Source organism: Mchenga conophoros, linkage group LG23, assembly GCF_057382185.1.
Source record: "Mchenga conophoros isolate Kocher_MC1m ecotype Shallow Benthic linkage group LG23, M_conophoros_male_GT1.1, whole genome shotgun sequence".
NCBI lineage: Eukaryota > Metazoa > Chordata > Actinopteri > Cichliformes > Cichlidae > Mchenga > Mchenga conophoros.
In genome coordinates, this window is record NC_140547.1 from 16,570,183 (window position 1) to 16,591,788 (window position 21,606).

A 21,606-nucleotide genomic window follows, 5' to 3' on the forward strand; every position below is an offset into this window, starting at 1 on the left:
GTCCCAGCCTGCTTCAAAATGGCCACCATCGTCCCTGTACCCAAATCCTCTACCATCTCCTCACTGAACGACTGGCGACCTGTAGCCCTGACCCCCATCGTAAGCAAATGCTTCGAGAAGCTGGTCAGGGACTTCATCTGCTCTGCACTACCCGACTCACTGGACCCTCTACAGTTCGCATACCGCCACAACAGGTCCATAGCCTGATGATGCCATAGCCCTGACACTACATACTGCCCTGTCACATCTGGAGAAGAGAGACACATATGTGAGAATGCTGTTTGTAGATTACAGCTCAGCATTCAATACCATCGTTCCCTCAAAGCTGGACAGGAAACTGCAGGATCTAGGACTGAGCAGCTCCCTCTGCAGCTGGATCCTTAGCTTCCTGTCTGACAGACGCCAAGTGGTCAGACTGGGCAGCATCACCTCATCCCCCATCACACTGAACACTGGTGCTCCACAGGGGTGTGTACTGAGCCCTCTCCTGTACTCACTCTACACCTACAACTGCACGGCCACTAACAACTCCAACATCATTGTGAAGTTTGTGAAGTTTGCGGACGACACTACAGTGGTGGGTCTTATCATCAATGGTGATGAGACGGCTTACAGGGAGGAGGTCAGCGCCCTGACCCACTGGTGTCAAGACAACCATCTCACCCTCAACGTCGCAAAGAGAAAGGAGTTGATAGTGGACTTCCGGAGGTGCAGAGAAGTACACACCCCCATCACCATCAACGGCGCTGCTGTGGAGAGAGTGAGCAGCTTCCGGTTTCTTGGTGTACATCTGGCTGAGGATCTTACGTGGTCAGTATACACAAACAAAACAGTGAAGAAGGCGCAGCAGCGCCTCTTCTTTCTCAGGAGACTGAAAAGATTTGGCATGAGCCCCCGCATCCTCAGGACCTTCTATCACTGTGCCATTGAGAGCATCCTCACTGGATGCATCACCACCTGGTATGGCAACAGCACCGCCTACAACTGCAAAGCTCTCCAGAGAGTAGTGCGGTGCTCTGAACGGATAATTGGAGGTGAGCTTCCCTCCCTCCAAGACATCTACAGGAAGCGCTGCCTGAGGAAAGCGGGGAGGATCATCAAGGACTCCAGTCACCCCAGCCATAAACTGTTCAGACTACTTCCCTCAGGAAGGAGGTTCTGCAGCATCCAGTCCCGAACCAGCAGACTGAGAGACAGCTTCTTCCATCAGGCCATCAGACTGCTGAACACGTCATAGACACCTCACCTCCACTACTGGAACTTCAACATTATGCACTCCATACTGTACAGTAATGCCACTGTTTTGCACATGTCTCAACTCTGTATATTTTTATATATTTTATTTATTGTTTACTCTATTTAACTTGGAAAATATGTGTAAACACACACACACACACACACACACACACACACACACACACACACACACGTAGAAAATATTTAGTATACACATCCAGAAATGCATATACTATTATATATTGTACATATATTTATTAGTTTCAGATGTAGCCATTCTTGTATTTCGCTTGTTTACATTATTGTATTTTGCACAACTCTGTTGCTTGTGAAGCTCGCACACAAGAATTTCACTCACATGTGCTGCACCAATGTACCTGCACATGTGATGTGACAATAAAAGTGATTTTATTTTATTTTATTTGATTATTGTCGGGCATAAACCGGTCCGTGGCGCAAAAAAAGTTGGGGACCGCTGACCTATGCCATTAGTCTCGACCCCATGATAGTCCAAACTCGGGATACTACGAAACTTGTGATGCAAATACAAAGTGTCCTTCATTGCCATTAAGAATTTAAAGCTTTGGAGCCACACATCTACTCATACTGCTGCTAATTTATAGAGATGGACCGATCCGATATTACGTATCGGTATCGGTCCGATACTGACCTAAATTACTGGATCGGATATCGGAGAAAAATAAAAAATTTAATCCGATCCATTAAATATCACGAAAGCATCTCACAAAACTTGCAACATGCCGTAACTCACCTCAGAACGTTAGCACTCGGAGCAGTATGCATCACGTGATAGAGCGGCTGTGGCATGCGGGACCTGTCGGTGGTCTGGATAGCATTTGGAGCTTCGCTAGCAACCCGGCATTTCATCTCCGACAAAGTTATCCCGAGAGAAGTAAAGCAAGTGTGTAAGTCCATCTCTGAATGTTTGTAAAGCATTCCTGCGTTAAGCTTAACAAACGATATATGGAGCGACTGCCTCTTCTTGCTGCTACTTCAATCATGAAACTGCTTAACGATCAGCTGATCGGCTTTTCTGTCGCGAGTCCGTCTCTCTGGTTTGCTTTTGGCCCACTTTGCACCAGAAAGAGGAAACCAGCGGCTGAACAACAGCAGCACGTTTAAGCTTGATCAGCTGTTGTTAGAATGTATTTAATATTACTTTCTACTCCAGGATCTTTTTCTACGTAGCTGACGACTGGTAACTGTGCAGGGGCGGATCTAGCAAAGTTTAGCCAGGGGGGCCGATAGGGCATTAACAGGGAAAAGGGGGCACAAAGACATACTTTTCTTTCTTATTCTCATTTAAAATGTCTAGCTTTTAATAAATAATTATCTGACACCCAAAGTTTTAATTTGATGCAAAATGAATAGAAGTCCATTACTGTATATAGTAACTATTAAGTCTAATATATATACCTTAGTAAGCTATAGTACTTTTTCCTTTGGGAAGGTACCATCTGTGCAGTCTGCAATTCTGTTGAAGAAAGATGTTGAATCTATTTAATATTTCTTGAAAAATAATTGATTTCTGTGCATTTTTTTTCACACTGCATCAAATTAAGGTTGATTACGGCGATTAAGCATCATGAGGTGGAGCGTGAGGGGTGGTTCCCTATTTTTTATTTATTTATTTTTGTTGTTGCTGGGAGTTGGAACCCTATTAGTTAGGTTGCTTAATATTTATGCTAAGTACTCTTTAAAATACCAGAATAGGGAGGATGGTGTAGGTTTAAGTTTATTAGATTGATCAGTATTGCTGAAATATGAAATTTTTTTTTTTTGCATACAGGTATAACAGAATAGCTTTAGTGTAGTTGTTGTTTTAAACTTGAGTATGAACTTATACAAAATGCAGCAAGATATTTAAAAAACAGTTTTGTTGATTAAAAAACACTATATCGGATTCATATCGGTATCGGCAGATATCCAAATTTATGATATCGGTATCGGTATCGGACATAAAAAAGTGGTATCGTGCCATCTCTACTAATTTAGACACAAAACCATATATTCAATTTCAATTCAATTCAAATCACAACAACAGTTGCCGCAAGGCGCTTTATATTGTACAGTAGATCGTACAATAATAGATACAGAGAAAAACCCAACAATCATATGGCCCCCTATGAGCACTTTGGCGACAGTGGGAAGGAAAAACTCCCTTTTAACAGGAAGAAACCTCTGGCAGAACCAGGCTCAGGGAGGGGCGGCCATCTGCTGCGACCGGTTGGGGTGAGAGAAGGAAAACAGGATAAAGACATGCTGTGGAAGAGAGACAGAGGTAATTAGTGCTTCTTCCTCTCTATCCATTATCTTGTATGTTGCCTCTTACTGTACTTTTTACACATCATCATCTGTCCTTTGTGCACTGTGTACTAAGCATTAGACAGCTGAACACTGTACGAGGCTCTAGTGTCAGCCCGAACACTTAAATTTTAAACCAGTAAAATTAAAGGGAACCAAGGATTTGTTCCACAAAAGTGAGGTGAATTCAAGAGATTCTTAGACACCTTCTTAAACAGATGTTTTAGACCCTGCTAGAAAAGGTTAAAAAGGTTCCTTTTGCTTTCAGACTCTAAATACACTGTCTTAAAGTTATATACTACAGGTACAGGTATTATAAATTAAGGGCAATGTGTGCATGTTTTCAGTTGAATTACTAATCTGGCAATAGCTGTTATTTTAAGATTAGGGATTTTATAATGTGAAGATTTTTGTGCTTTTTAACCAGGCTAAGTTGCATATGTTATTACTACTACTAATACATTTTACACCAGGCAGCTGTACATGTTTGGTTTGGCAGATTTTTTTCCTCCAGATGGACAACCTGACACACCTCCCCCCAAGATGTGTGTCAGTTCCCAAAAATAAGGTGGTGAGTGTCTTCAAAAAACAAAAAAACAAAACTATAGTACTACTATTACCAATTTAGCAGAAAAAGAGTCGGCAAAAGTGATTAGAGGCATTAAGAACTTAAAAAGTAGTAAAAAATAAAATAAAAAAATGCTACATTCTGTGAAATCATAATGTTTACCATTAGCTGATCATCTGTCTCTCTACTTACATCAGCAGCAGTGTCTGATGCATTGAAAGCAGCACCTACACAGCTCTGCTGTACTGAGTTTGTCAAAAAGAATGATGTATTGCAGCTGGATAGTGCTCAGTTAAGCCCCCTGCAGTGCTGGGTCAAACAACTTTCCTGGTGGAAGCCCTGCTTTGCATTCTGCAGATCTCAAAAGGCAGCTTGTCTTCTTCTCATTTTTCTCTATCAAGCGTCTCTTCCTCCCCATCAATTTAATTTTTTAATGAAATTTAGAAAGTTTAGATCCCTATTGAGCTTTGCTAATTTAAGGACCTATTCAACATATTTAAAAACAAACAAAAAACACTTTGACCTAAAATTCACAGAATTTAATTTCTATGCATCCAGTTCAAAGGAAGTCAGAATCAGCCTTAATTAGCACAAGACTCAAACTACTGTAGGAAAACATACCATTAACATACTATTTTAAGTAAAAGCAAAATATCCTGGTCATGGTCATCTTTACATGCAGTTTCACAGCAAATGAAAGTTTACTTGCTTTAACCATTTATTTTACTTTTTTTAATATAACCACAGGATTTCTGCTTACACCTTAAGGATGAGGTCTTTCACCAACAGTGTGCAAACATGATGTGACCTCAGTTAAATGAACTGCCCTGCATCTGTGGAACAAGGACTCTCACAGAATAACTCCTGCTGAAGTCATGTGTATTAGGTGGTGCTGCTATTTTGCAAACTAAATTTACATTAGCATAGCAATATTATATCATAGCCCACTTATTTCATCAACCTCGTTCACCACAACACAAGGTGACAGTAAAGGGTAGCATATCATCATCAGTGCTAATTACCTCCAAGTAAGAGAGTAATTGGTAATAATGAATGTGGAACAGCTAATTTGCATATTCATAATAAATGTTACACTACATAAATACAGCTATGAACAAATAGGAGCAAACTGAGCAACCTCTGGTTAACTAACACGCTGTCACTGCTGCTGTTTTAGTAGCTGTTACTATTAAAACAATATTTGAGAAAAAGGGCACAGGGCATGGAATCATAGCATGAGGTCATATGTATATCTTACTGTATTACCTTTACAGGCGTGTTAGTAATATGCTCGTTATGAATGTGTATTAAGAAAACCCAAATGTCAAATATTAAGACACAAAAAAGGCCAACAAATTCAACTTTGAGATTAAAAAGAAAGAAAGAAATAAAGATAACATAATGAACAAGAAGCAATATAAGAGTGCAAACCAAGGCAGCTCACTGTTTGGTCAGCATTTATTATTAAAGTAATATTATTTTGTTTTCTATATATTCATTTTTTTCTTTGTTCTTTTTAAAGACAGATTAATAAGTTACACTACAGTAAAATTCATATAAGCGGTACCATGACAGATGTTTACACTGATTAGAAAGACATTATGCAGAATTAAGTAATAGACAATAGATAGTGATATATACTGGTTTGTAAATAACTGGACATGAATAACTCAGGCTTATTATGTAATAATAATAATAGTAATAATAATGATAATGGGAATGTCATTCTCTATTTGCATGTATGTGGCAAATACAAACAATGGCAGTAAGAAATGGCTCTATATTGGTTTATTTTCAGGAGAGGTCAGAGGTCAAATGTGACATGGTATTTATGTCTCTGCTTGCCAATCAGACAGAAACCCCCGAAATATGTTTTTTGTAGCCTTTTTAAAGTTTTGTCACGGCTGTCGAGGCGAGCCGTGTGGAATTATTTAAGGACCCAAAACGCAGGTACTTCTGAAGTGAGGAGAATTTATTAAGGGAGGTGGAACAAATACACAAGGCAGGGGAGGCGAGAAACAGAACGGAGAACCCAAACTTGGAAAACTAAAAAGCAAACCTGAAGTGATAACCGTACGTGGAGAGGAACAGAGAGACGCAGACAGATGAAGGGAAATCACTCAGGGAGACGGAGGACATGAACGCAGACGAATCAGCAACAGGCAGGAGAACACGCAGGGCTTAAATACACACAGCAGTAATCAAGGGGATGAGAGACAGGAGGGCAACACACCCGGGAGAAATCAGAGCTGACGGGACAGGGGCAACGTAAACTGAACACTCACATGAGAAAGATACTTTCAGAATAAAACAGGAAACTCGCAGACACAGAGAACTCGACAAGACACTGAGCTAAACAGACAGATTCACAAGCAGACTGTGTGACACCATAGACAGACAGAGGGAACACAGAAGTGGGAGAAGGCAGGCACAGAACAAAACCCTAACAAATGGCAAACCTTAAAGGATAAAACAGAATAAACAAGCACCTAGAAAAATATAAGGAAACACAAAACACTGACTAGTCAGACTCAGGACCATGACAGGTTTATTTGATAGAGGCAGTGAAGACTGACAGGAAAGCAGAGGGAAAGAGAGAGAGGGGGAGACATGTAGCAAATGGGGCCGCTGGTCGGACTCGAACCCAGGCCGGTTGCTCTCAGCCGTATGGCATGTGGTCGCCCACTCAACGCACTGAGCTAAACTGGCATCCCCTGAAAGTGGATTTAATATTTTTCCATTCCCTCTTTCTTTTTTTTTAGAAGCTTACTTAGTGAAGAGTCAAGGTCAGTCATTATGAAAGAGGAAAATGTAAAAGCCGTCTCATGTGGGCTGCAGCAATAAAATGTGCTGGTTCAAAATTATCTAATCTATCACATCCTTTTACATATGCAAAAACTAGGTGATAGAAATGCACACTGACACAGACTTAATTTGCAGAAATTATACAAACTCGTTTAAAACTTGCAGCATTTTAATGATGTGTGCAAACAGGACACGAAGCAACTTTCATAGCAGGCACAAATTTATGTGACGTCCATGAAATGACTTGACTGGATGCCACAATGCAAATGTACCTGAACTGAATCTATGGATTTTAGAAGCATTTATTTATTAAAACATTTATTTCTAAAATGTTTACATTATTTTTGGCGTTGTTTATGACTATAGTTATTAGTTTTTGGTGAAGATCTACTAGCTTTTCTAGTCTTTTAAATATAAGGGGTAGCCAATAGTGAATAATAGGGAGGCAGTGAAAAACAATATACATAGAAACATACATCCACACAAACACACATTATATAAATTATTATAAGTGTAACTGCAAGTGTAACTGTAAACTAAAAAGGCTCTTGAGCTCACAGCTAATTCCACCCAGACCACATCTACACAGTAGTGCCAAACAGCAAGGTGCATGGGGGAATATTTTGACACTCCCATCTGACTCAAGCCTAATGGGGCGGCAGGGTCATGCTGTTTAATGGCAGTTAGCTAGCTGAGTGACAGCACTGCACCAGGCCAGGGGCTCAGCTGTCACGGATCACAGGTGTGCTGCTGAGTTATGTATCATTGCAGGATGTGATAAGGTCGATAAGAGAATAGGTAGAAAGGGGAAACTGATAGAGAAAGAGAATGAGAGCACAGGAAGGAAAGGGTGCTTGAAGAGCCCAACAAGCAATTGGATGGGTGTGACATGCAGAAGGTACACAGATCAAACCAGAAGACAGGAAAAAACTGTTTAAAGATATCTATGCAATAACACCAGACACTTTAAAAAAGCCTAATTCAATACACAAAGATAAAATTCATTGACCAATTCTTTCAGTAAACTGACAGAGCCATGAGAAATGTGTGGATGTGTGTGCTTTTTATCATTATACATCGAGTAGAGTCCACCTACAGTCGTCAGGACCTTTTGAGTTTGGGATTACGCTGTGCAAGGAGCATTACATCGGACTACCACCACTTTCACAGCATTCCGGAGGACATAATAAGAGCTCCAGGGTCTCCGTGGTTGGTTCTTCCCAGCGGCAAGACAAAGAGGAAACGTAAACAAAGGAGGCAAAAGCGTGGCTGCAGGGCGGGTCCACTAGCTCGGCTAAAGAAACAGCCATTTAAGCCACCGCTTCCGAGTATTTTCCTCTCCAACGTCAGGTCCATAACCAACAAAATCGACGAACTGAGATTACAAATTGCAGTCAATAAGTGTGTACGGGACAGCAGCATAATATTACTCACAGAGACTTGGCTGCAGCCATCAATTCCGGACTCGGCTATTGAGCTAGCAGGCCGCACGGTTCACCGTCACGACAGGAACGGCCACTCCGGTAAGATCAAAGGAGGGGGTTTATGCATCTACACCAATGACAGCTGGTGCAAAAACACAAAGACTGTAGACAGCCACTGTTCCCCGGATTTGGAATACTTGACTGTGAAGTGCAGACCCGTGTACATACCTCGCGAGTTTACTGTTGTCATGGTAACGGCCGTGTATGTACCACCCGATGCTAATGCTAACTCTGCCATGGAGGAGCTGCACAAGACAATAAGCAACCAGCAGAACTCCCATCCAAACGCAGTGCACATTATAGCTGGGGACTTCAACCATGCTGATTTAAGGTCAGTATTCCCCAGATTTGAACAGCATATTAAATGTGCAACGAGGGGGAAAAACACATTGGATAAAGCCTACAGCAACATCCAAAAAGGCTACAGAGCAACCCCTCTACCACATCTAGGTTTGTCAGACCACATGTCCATGCTGTTGATCCCTGCATACACTCCCATTAGGAGAAGAGCCCCCCCAGTCACAAAAACTGTGAAAACCTGGCCAGAAGGTGCATCACATCAGCTGCAGGACTGTTTTGAAAACACGGACTGGAGCGTGTTCGAACATCAGGACCTTGAAGAGCACACAACATCAGTGCTCTCATATATTAACTTCTGTGTCAACAGTGTCACTGTGGACAAACGTCTCCGGGTGTATTCCAACCAGAAACCCTGGATGACTAAAGAGGTCCAGGTCCTGCTGAAGCAACGTGACGCCGCTTTTAGATCCGGTGATGGTATGCAGTACAGTGCAGCCAGATCTCAGTTGAAAAGAGGCATCAGAGAGGCCAAGGCAGCGTACAAGAGAAGGATCGAAGACCACTTCACCACCAACAACTCACGACAGGTATGGCAGGGAGTTCAGCACTTAACCAACTACAAACCTGGCAATACCATGTTGACTGAGGGTAACGCGGAGCTTGCAGAGGAGCTGAACCACTTCTTCGCACGCTTTGAGGTGAAGGGACCAGAGGCAGCAGCAGAAAAAACATCGGACAGCAGCAGCCCAAGCCTCATAGTGCAGGAATATGAGGTGAGGCGCACACTGAGGGCAGTGAACCCCAGGAAGGCCACCGGACCAGATGGGGTAACCGCAAAGGTCCTAAAAGAGTGTGCAGACCAGCTGGCTGGGGTCTTCACTAAGATCTTCAACACTTCACTGTCCCAGTCCTGCATCCCGCCGTGCCTAAAGTCAGCCACAATTGTCCCACTGCCAAAGCGTACTAACATTAGCAGCCTCAACGACTACCGACCAGTTGCTCTAACACCTGTTATAATGAAGTGCTTTGAGAAACTGGTCCGACGTCACATCATGTCCTGCCTGCCACCCACACTCGACCCGCTCCAGTTTGCATACAGAGCTAACAGATCAACTGAAGATGCCATTGCTACAACGCTCCACACCACCATCTCTCACCTGGAAGTGCAGGGCCGTTACGCCAGGCTGCTCTTTGTTGACTTTAGCTCTGCTTTCAATACGATACTCCCGGACAGACTAATAGATAAACTGCTGGAAATTGGACTTCCTTCCACCACCTGCCGCTGGATCAGAGACTTCCTCTCAGACCGTGTACAGAGAGTTAGAGTGGGGCCTCATCTTTCCTCAGCCCTCAGCCTCAACACCGGCTCTCCACAAGGCTGTGTACTGAGTCCCCTACTGTACACTCTGTACACACATGACTGTGTTAGTTCCCACCCAGACAACACAGTCATCAAGTTTGCAGATGATACCACTGTGGTGGGGCTCATCTCAGGGGGAGATGAGACGGCATACAGAGCTGAAGTTCAGAGGCTGTCAGATTGGTGTGTAGACAACAACCTGGACCTCAATACCACCAAAACAAAAGAACTGGTAGTTGACTTCAGAAGGAGGAAGTCCGAGCTGCAGCCTGTCAGCATCAACGGGGAGTGCGTGGAAAGGGTCTCCAGTTTCAAGTTTCTGGGTGTGCACATAGACACAGACCTCCAATGGAGCTCTAACACCTCTGCGGTCTTAAAGAAGGCCCAACAGCGTCTCCACTTTCTGAGAATCCTCAGAAAAATGGACCTGAAGAAGGAGCTGCTGACCGTCTTCTACCGCTGCTCCATTGAAAGTGTGCTGACATATTGCATCGGTGTGTGGTTCTCCAGCTGCACCACAGCACACAGAAAGGCACTCCAGAGGGTCATCAACATGGCCCAAAAAATCATTGGACATCCTCTTCCCTCCCTGAAGGACCTGTACAGCACTCGCTGTCTCAAGAGGGCACACAGCATCCTACGGGACTGCACACACCCAGGACACCGGGTGTTTAAGCTGCTGCCGTCTGGCAGGAGGTTCAGGCTGCTGAGGTCCCGAACAAATAGACTCAAGGACAGCTTTTACAACAGGGCAATAGCCCTGATCAATGCAAACAGCTGACCTGACTGGATACCTCCCTGGACTTTTTAGGGGGAGGTAACAATGTTTAAAATGATAACAATAATATTTATATTTATAACAAGGTGCAATAATAATTAATGTGCAATAATAACAGTGTGCAATACACATACACTTATTCTTCTTTTTTATACTAAGTTAATATACTGTGTTGTGTTGTTTGTTACGTTGTGATGTGTCATATCGTGTCGTGTTGTGTTATATGTAGTGCCGACGTAGGACAGTTTTTCCAATTTCATTGTACTACTGTACTATGTATGACTGTGCAATGACAATAAAGACTTATCTTATCTTATCTTAGAAAGACACTAAAATCTAAGGACTTTGTCAAAAGACGTTTACAAGCCTCCACACTGCCCGTGAAACCTGCATGGCCTGTCCCTGTGTGCAGTTTAAGTGGGAAATGTCACAGACAATTAAAATGCAGGGCTAACCTTTCGGGAAGGAGATTAGTGCATTTCTACATGGGCGCTTCATACATGGGGACAAAGAATGCTTTCTTGACTATTCCTAACCATTTTGGAGACAGAAATTGCTTTTATGTCCAATACAGAATCTAATACATAAAGCTCACTGAAGTATGGCTTCCTTAAACACAGTGAAAGCTGATAGTGAGGAAAAGAAAATTCTCATAAACATTACAATAAGTAATACTTGCATGTTAGGTTGCAATTTTGTTCTTCAAATTAAAATACTGTAACAACTTCTGACCCTGCTCTTGGTTTTATATCCACATATAATGTGAAATATAACCCTTGACTACCAACTTTGTTCAGTGACAAGTCTTTCAGTGAAAGGGTGCTGCTGCTGGTGGCTCTACAAATGCAGCTACACATGCACGTCTCTCCAGATGATGGAAAGCCTAATTCAGTGCTACAAAGCCTGCAGGAGAAGTTGATATTCCAGCAATGGCTGTATGTGCCTACAAAGCAGGATTCGCTTATCAAAAATAGGGTCAAAGAGCATCTGATAATAACAGCATTTTAAATAAAAATGTTTCAAGTATGAGAAAGCATATTTACAAAACTAGATATAGCTCCAGTCTCTGCCTACTTCCTGTTTTCCCCAGTGCTGTTCTGCTAAACAGGTTAGTTAACCTGACTAGTACTATAGTTACCATAAATTTCTGCACTGATGTTTGTCACTACAAATTAACTTGTTTCATAGTCCATTTAATATCATTTCACATCCAGTTGAAAAAAGTGGCCTTGTGCAAAACTATTAGGTCTATTAATGAGGGGCCTTTCAAATCTGATTCCAAAGGTCCAGGTTGTCTAAGTGGAGGTGGGGGTTTTGCTGCAACTGCAATACGTTTGTGTGTTAGATATCCTCAAAGCATTACAAATATGACATAAGTCAAATGTTTAAAGGACACCACAAAATTTGCATCCTTTGCATTTTGTAGATGTTTTTTAATTACCCGGATAAAAGAGGCACAGAGTATCGTGTTAGTGGATTCAAGAAGCTCAGACCGAACACACATTGTTGTGGTATTGCCCTTTGTTGGATGTGCACTTTTAGCTATAGCACTGGTTTTATGTTGATTACATCACTAACCATGTGCCAGCTCACTGGCTCCTCTATTTGTCAGTTATGTGTGACCTTCACCTGACTTTCAGGACCCGTGAACTAAATAACTGGCTCATCTAACACTGGATGAAATCAGCATTCCCAACCCCTACTGTCTCCAGCAGCTGGAAACTAAATTTTCAACAGGCTCACATAGCCATCTTATCAAGCCATTACCATTGTTCCTCTGCAAAATTGATCTGTGCATCTAGCATATTTATGCAATTTAGTCACACTAGACATGATGAAAATTTCCCATGTTCCACACACACACACACACACACACACACACACACACACACACACACACACACACACACAATATCTGTATGTGTACCATGTGGACCATCTTAATTATTAAGAGTGAAAAACAAACATGATTTAACCCTGGAGAACCCATGGGGTCAGAGCCGACCCCATTGGTTTTCTAGGGACCCCATGGGTTCTCCAGGGTTAAATTTGGCTTATATCCCTGTCAAGGTCGTTTCCTTGTGTCTGACTTCCAGCATGCCTATTTTTATGCACTTCTTAAAATTTAACCATTTGAACATCAGAAGAGGACAAAGTCTCAAAGAGCCAAATCTGTCAAGCTGGGGTAGGTGGTGAGTGATGATTGTGTTGTTGTGGCCAGCAAACAGCTCACAATGCCATAATACTACAGTTTATAGTTGTAGTTATTTTGAAGCAAATACTTATATCAGATGCTTGGAGATGTTATACAGCACCCAGCTGACAGACTGACCCCTTTGGCACAGATTTACAGTACAAAACCCTGTGAATGATCATAGATACAGCTGCAAATACAATTTGATGTTTCCTTGTTGCGCTATGTCGAGGTTAGTGGTGACACTGCAAACACACACACATGCGAGTAAGAATGGAAATTTTTAGCAGGGAGGAGGGAGGTGCCTTGTAGTGGATAGCAGGCAAAGTCGAATCATTCTAGGTTTTATGACTGCTTCTAGTTTTAATGATACTCTACAGGATGAGTTCTAAGACCTAAAGTTCTTAACTCGAGCCAGATAACAGAAAATTTTATTTTGACCTCAAAGTTTTGGGAAAATCCCCCAAATTCAAGTATGTACCAATTCTGATTGGTTACTCCATCTAAACTATTCACATTTTTACAAATTCTGAGATTGTATGAATTGGAATTGTGTTAAATATGAAATGCAGTTGTGAAACTGCCAAAACCAGCACTGGTTGTAACAAATTCTAAAGCAATGAATTATTGTAATCATATTACTGTGTAACTGAAAAAAGTAAATTACTCAATTACTGCACAAAATTCTGTGATTAGGTTACAATTTCAATTGTATCATTAATTGCATTATAAAGATTGATCCATTATCTGTAGACAAGAGATAACCCCAACTTAAAACATCCCTTTTTCTTTCTATGTGATTGTGCTGCAAGCCACTGATTTGGTGGGTTTGGGTTTATCTTTTCATCTTTATACATAAAAAACTAAAACATCGTATGTGTGTCCTAGGATTGAGATATGGATTTGTACATGGGACTGTAGCCTCAGGTTTTTATTGTTAACTCATAATTGTTTTACTGTATTTTTCAGGTCAATTTAAAGAGTAACACAAAACGTGTGCAATAAATTATTTTCTCAGGTGAGTAATGAAGTAACAGGAAATAGCCACTAATCTGTCATTTTAATTTTTATATTGGATTTAAAATCAAAATCCCCAATATTTTTTGTCCAGTGATATACTGCACTATTGTTCAGAATTTTTTGTGAACTTCTGCATGTTACTTATAACAAGACAGAAGTCAAAACAATTAAAAATCAAACAACACAATGTGGAAATGATAACAGTCCATAAATGCCAAAACAATTTTCAATTCTTAGAATATTAACATCATATATCCTAATAATATCAGCAATTCTTAGCAGTTCCAAATAATTTTTAAAATTTGTATTACACCCGACACCATTAAACACTGTCACTGTTTTTCCACCTCAATTAAGTGAATCAGGCTCTTGGTAAAACTAAAGAATGTAAACGAAGGCACCAGGCAACTATAGAATATTGTATTCTGTCATGCTACATGTGATTTAGGGTGTGTGCTCCAAACTGCCATGGGCCTGCAGGCCCACCACCCAAGGAGAGGCGATAGGGGATCAGTCTTAAAGATAAGGTGGCGAGATTGGCCATTTGTAAGGGGCTCAGAGTAGAAATGGGACTCTTTGCATAGAGCCAGACGAAGTGATTTGGGTATCTGACAAACACTTTTAGAAACTCACAGTATATAAATACAATACGTTATCTATTACCTTTAATCACAGTCTGTTTATTATTACAAGCCAGGATAATATTAACATCCTGGCTTGTAACATTTTAAGAATGATTTACTTCCATCAATCCTTTTTGAAGCCACAAATGTACAATAAACCATGCACAGTATTTGCAAGGCAGATTTTACTCTGTAGTAAGAAAGCCAGAACGACTGTAAATCATAATTTTGTCTTAAACCATTAGTTTGAGGTCAGACCTAATTATTCCAGTATTTTGAGATAAGACAAGACTGGATAGTCCTAGAAGCACCCAGACACTCAGTATTTTGTCATCACCCTGTCACATTCCTCATGCATTCCTCTTCCAGCATAGACAAGAGGGTCGGCTTGTATGCTGCTAACACTCATGGTCAGCTGTGGAGTTCACAGAAGAGGAATGCAGGATGATAACAGAAAAGTTTGTTTTCCTCACTTTCAGGCATGAATATGTGTGTACTTTTCACCATTTTAACAAGGATACCTGACAAAATCACTATCAATACAAGTTAAACATAAAATAGAATTTAAGATTTTCAGTAGGATCGAGTATAATATTACTTTTTATTTTTGTGTGTAAAAATACTGCAGTGAAGAAGTAGAGTCACTGTGGTGGCTATCACATATTCTACCTCCTCCAATTTCATCACACATCATCATCATCATCATCATCTGCACATACTCCCTGTGTAAAATTACAGTCTGTAAGTAAAGTCAGTGAAACATACCTGTAAATGCCCCACTCGTAATATGAAACAATTTCCCATTAAAAAAAAACCCAAAAAAAACAACAACCTAGTGCTGTCAGTGTTAATCTGACGTTAACACCATAACCGCATTAAGGTGGCAAATCTCCGTTAGCGATTTAACGCGGATCGCCCTGTGCGTGGGGCTGCACGGCGTCAAAGCCGTAGCGGGGTTAGCTCGTTAAGGCGTAATGAGGTTATGGCGTTAACGTCATTTTAACGAGATTAACGCTGACACCACTAAAAAAAACCCTCAACTAAATAATGCCAGGAGTCAGTCATTAATCTGAACCAGGACATGCCTAAGCTACAGTTTTGTTTGTTCTGTTTGTACTGCTGGCAAACTGATAAATCACACTAAGAAAAAACATGGGGTGGTAGATATTAAATGAGAAATATGGTAAATTTGATAAATTAAATATTATTTTTATAAAATGAAAATCACATTCATAAGGTATTGCAGGTGCATAAATGCTACAAATCGGTCATTTTAGGTCATTGGGAGGTGGTTGCATGTTTGCAAGCAATATAAATAAAAACCTTTAGCTGTACCTGGGTGCCAGGTTTGATTGATCAGCTCCTGGATGTGTAGGAGTTCCTGGGTAAGCAAACAGAAAAAGAGTTGGTGTATAGTAGCAAGATACTTAATGATTATGAGCACATGCACTTGGAATTTAAATAGGCATTCATTTAATGCATTTAGTGATGTTCCCAGCTAATGTGCTTTGAAAGCTGCTACCATTAACAGTGTACTTGCCTGAGTCAACTTGTTTTCATTGTTTTGAAATGGTGTTGGATTGAGTAAGAACTGGTGAAGACTACTCCCATTACCTTTGATGAAAGAGCTTCTTCCTAGCTCAGTAGATAGCTAAAACCCTTGTATATGTACTTTATATGAAGACTTCAGATACAAAATCCACTAAACAACACCTCAATGAAAAATGACAAAATACCCCTTGGAGATAGAAACTTTGAAGCGCCAAGTCCATTCATCAGCAAAAGCCACTGTGTTCACAGCTACTGTGTAATGCAGTATCATGCATTGACACCAATGACTGTAGAAATTGACACAGGCAAAGAGGATTGCTCCACCCCCACCTAAACACATCTTCCTCCACTCTTTAACTTTACCACCAGCCACTGCTGCAATAACTTTTTAAAAGTTGTGCCATTTAATCTTTACACCTTTTTATAGAGAGCTAAATATCCATATACTCCTCTTCTTCTACAGCACAGGCAACTATAAATCTCACAAGGACTCAGTTATGCTAATACAGTTGGTGGTGAAACACATTAGCAGTGAGGCTAGCAACAGCAATGATAAGAAGCACAGAGTGGACCAGTGTAGATCAGTGTACAGCAGTGGGCCAGTCATCGTAAACCCTCTGGGAGCAGACACAAAAGATCATGTAACACTTTGTCAAACAAGTCGATAATTAAATCAATCCACATACTGAATAAAAATGAAAACATCCCTTAATAAGCTCATTTGTAGTAACTGCCATGCTGTTGTAGTTCTGTTGTTCAATCAGTTTAGAAACCCTTTATCTAAAATTTCTGAAGTTAATAAATTAAGAGATTATATAAAATAAGCACCAGTTCTGGTCCAAACACCCTGTAAATGTATAACCTTACATGTAGTCTGTCTGCAGTATAGGATGAAGTATACTTTAAAGTCAGATAACAGCCCATGATTGCTTGTGTGTAGCCTAAGTGGTGCACTGGAGCAAGTAATAGGAGGCAGTGATTGGAGAAATGGATGACTCCTCAAAAGTCACCTTGAGTGAATAGAACTCATCATTCATATGCCAAACACAAACACACACGCACGGACAGACAGCTAGACACACACACCTCCAGCTGAGTGCAACTGACCAAGGTCTTTGTCAACACAGAGGACACAGACCATGTTGTACTGTACTGACACTCATTAACTGTGTCTTTTACCAAATCTTTCTTTATCAACACTAAAGATGACAATGCTGGCAGCAGCATACTATCCAAATATTTTGCACCCTGCAAATTCAGCTCTTGTTTTAATGGGATTTGCATGTGATTCTCATTTCCAGGACAGTCTGAATTCTCTAAACAATTATATCAGGGAAAGTGTATACATATAACAGTCATGTAAAAAAAGTCTTTGCAGTCCTTTGAAAAACTAAGTGCTCCTCAAGGTTAGACAACTTTTAGAACCACGTTAAGCAGCAATACCATTTCATTACCACCAAGCTTGACAGCTAGCAAGAGGTAACAGCTGTTTTTATAGAAGTGGTCACATCCACAACCTGATTGTACATGGTAAGATTTTAACCCTACAGATTATCTCAATTTAGTGAGGGTTGTTCATGATTGGGAGATCCTATTAACAGACCCACTACCTCCTAAGCCATGGCCACACTCCTCTGGCTGAATGTTCTGTGAAGAAATCCTGTTATCATTGGTCAGTATTGTCTTCTGTGAACATCCAGGGGTATGTGTTTGTAATATAAGCTGTAAATTACTCTTTTCTTTTGAAGCCACCAAAAGTATTAATTTTCCAAATCCTATTCTTTAAACCTGTTTAACTGTTAACCCGTTAAATGATTCACTTCTTTCATCTGTCAGGTGAAAAAACCTTACATATGCAATTAAAAAAAAATCATAATTAGAGTATGATTGCAAACATGAATTCACTGTTAAAGTGCATATTTTCTAATCACATTCCCCCTGAAGTCTATTGAAAGATAATCCTTTCTCTATCCAGGCTCCCAAGGTCTTTTTTTTATCTTTGTGAACAACAGCAACAGTTAAGCACAGGATATTATGAATAGCCAGTTCTAGTAAGCCTTCAGACGACATGTGTTCAGGTTTCACATTATTTCTACAATTTGGACAATTCTGATTGGTTAGAATCATGAGTTAAAGCTAAAGGCAGCTCCATTTACACTTCTTGCACGCAAACAGATAACAGAAATGCAAAACAGCAGAGCCACTTGCTACTAAATTGCAAATAAGCATCTTCCATAAGATCAAGATCTGAAGCCATAACAAACTTCCCCATCAACAACTCTTGAACTTAGCTACTTCAATAATGGAGTAACTACACTGGTTTGCATCTATTTAGCAGTAGACTTTGCTTGTTGTTATTCATCCTGATTCCCAAAGGGAAGGTCTGCTACAGACAGCACAACAGGTGTCCTACTCAGACACACACACACACACACACACACACACACACACACACACACACACACACACACACACACACACGTACGTTTAGTCTGAGAAACATGGTGGCTGCGGTCCACTGATTCCTCAGTGAGCGACATGCATCATTAACAGCTTTTAAATGCAGAGGCGTCCTGCCTTCAGGATCTTCTAACAGGCTGTCCATACCCCCTTTCTTACGACATCCCACCCACTACATACACTCTTTAAAGTGTTACTAAAGAGGCTTAACAGCCCATTCCAGAAAGCCTGCATGGGGCATTTGTACCCCATAAAAAACCCAACAAGCTACAAATGACACTTCACTGAGGAGCACACACCGATTGCAGTACTGCGACGCTTAAGGACAGCAGCAGGTGAGTAAAAGTGTTTTCTCTACAGTGCACTTCTTGTCCAATAATTGTTCAAAGATCTGTGAGCACAAACAGAAGACGGTAAAAATATAGCCTTAGGACATCTTGTAAAAGCATAGATATATACATTCTTTAGACAAGTATTCAGGATATGACTGTGTCACGACATGACGTGAAATCTGAAGCGGCTGTAACGTCCAGCTTGTTTCCTTTGAGGCAACTGCAAACGCAGGCTAAAAGGAAGTGATCATGAATGAAAAAGGCATTTGTTATGATGATATTACACAACAAAACGTGCATTTGGCTGCTTCAGCGCTGCGAGCTGATGGATCCTTGTAATACGTCACTGAAACATCAAACAATACGTATATGCTGTTTTACATCAGACGAATGAGCTTTAAAGAAGTGCCAGCGTTTGATGTCAATATTGTGTGGATGCATTTAGCATGCTGAGGATGTGTTGTTGACTGAAATCTGTAGTAGGGATTGTGGGATACGTTTAGATTTCTATAAATAGAAAAGTACACACCATTGTACCTCAGTTGCTTGTGTCTAAAATCAGATTACTGTGTCATGAAGCTTACATGAAAGCCTTGAACCTGCGTAAGAATTCAGTCCATGAGATTAATCATGCCTTGAAGCGATTAAAGGAAAAAAAAACAAAAAAAAAACGATAAATAAGGAGAACACTATGGGGGAACTAAAATGGCTTCATATTTCACTTGGACTGCACAGTAAATGAATGAATGCAATAGAAAAAAATAGGAGTTTAAATGAACTATAGAATGTAAACGTTCGGGATTTGAATTCAGTCATTTTGAAATCTAAATTAAATTCACTGATGCAAACAGGACGTTGTGCTTATTTTGATAGAATATTTGTCATTCTTCGTAGTATTCAGCGAAACATTTTTGCATTTCGTGTTTCGGAACTTCATAGAAACGCAGTAATTTTGTAGAGTTTTTGATAATAATGATCATAGACTTTGTTATTGCCAGTGCGGACATATAATAATAATAATAATAATAATAATAATAATAATGATAATAATAATACATACGGTTCGGCGTAGGAATAAAATCTTTCAATAAATACAAAAAAGCCACCGTAAAGCGTCATAAATAAAATGCAGAAATATCCCAATTCCGAAACCCTAAAAAGCAAACGACAATTTTCGGCAAAATTTAAAGAAATAAATATTCTCAGCAAACGTACGCGATCAAAAAAAAAGGTGTAGTGTGTCTTTAATTCCTCGCCTTTGTGGTGGCGGCAGCAGCAATAGCGAGGGCATCCCAGGCGAACCACAAAGCCAAGGGTTAAAGACGATACCATGCTGACTCTCCCTAAACGACATGCCACGCCATTTTACCAGCTCTTTATTTTCCCGGTCATAGCAAACCAGCTCCAACTTCCTGCTCGCTCGCATGCCATTCAAGGACAAGGATGAGAGAAGCAGAGCTGAAAAAAAGCAGGAATCAGTGTTTCAGCAACATTACGGGAAGGTCATTGTCTGCGAGCTTACCCTGGGAGAGAAGTAGAGGGCCTGAGCCTGCCAGAATCTATCTTCGGCGACCGGGAGCTGGACCTGCAAGAGACCAGAACAACAAAGACAGTTTGTGACAAAGCTGAGGCGCCGCAGTCCGAGAGGAGTGAAATCAAATGTGACATTTTTCATTTATTTGTAAATGCCTCTTTGGCGGCACACTCACTCGAAACGACAGTTGGGCTCTTACCAAGTTAAAGGGAGCTGATGGTAGAATAGAGGGATCCTGACAGAGGTTGTAATGAGATGCCGCATTAGGGCCGCTCTCTCATCCACTCTCCCCTCTCTCGCCCAGGAGCACGCCCTTCACTTCCAATCTACCACCCCAACCATTTGGAAACGGTTAACCCTATGAAAAACTACACTAACCCTCTTTGGTGCTCTGATAAAACCTTTGTGGGTTTAGCTTCTCAGAGATGCCTTTGATGATACAAATGCTTTTTTGAAAAGGATTTCGAAACATTCAACGCTACGGGAAGTTGGGGAACAATTCACTGCTTGCATCGCCTTACTTCACCAAAAAACAGCCAGTGGTTGTAAAACACGGAAAAACACTTGGAACATAACTACGTACCAGCCAAGAACTGTACTTACGGGGGATCATTGAGATTCTCTCCAATATTGTTAGAACATTACCTTACAATATAAAATACGTTGCTATGACTGTTGCAGTGATTTAAAAAAATAATCCCTAAAAATAAATATATCTGAGTAGATATCAGAATAATGAAGATATTCTTGGTTTTTTCGTGCTATATGAACAAGACTGATCAACTCTCATATAAAATAGGTTAACCTAGTTACTGTCTAAACAGTAAAAACCTGCTTAAACACTGGTACATCTAAAAAAATAAAATAAAATCTAGAAGAGTTGTGTAATGCTATTCCTACTTTTAATTAAGTTTACTTAAATGTAGCATTATTCATATTATACATATTTTGTGTTATTATGTTCAATGTCTGAGTATTTCTCTCACCACCTCAGAATTAAATATTTTAATACTATATATGATTGGATTGCTATTAA

At 40.5% G+C, this 21,606-nt stretch overlaps 1 protein-coding gene across 1 annotated transcript in view; it reads right to left on the reverse strand.

Annotated features, from left to right (window-relative positions):
- Positions 1-20,622, reverse strand: part of naaladl2 (N-acetylated alpha-linked acidic dipeptidase like 2) — a 526,866-nt gene extending 506,244 nt beyond the window's left edge. The window contains exons 1-2 of the mRNA XM_085263600.1: positions 20,559-20,622; positions 16,029-16,074 (exon numbers count right to left, since the gene is read on the reverse strand). The gene's annotated coding sequence lies outside the window, so the exon portion shown is untranslated. The remainder of the gene's footprint in view (positions 1-16,028; positions 16,075-20,558) is intronic.
- Between the last annotated feature and the right edge of the window lie 984 nt (positions 20,623-21,606).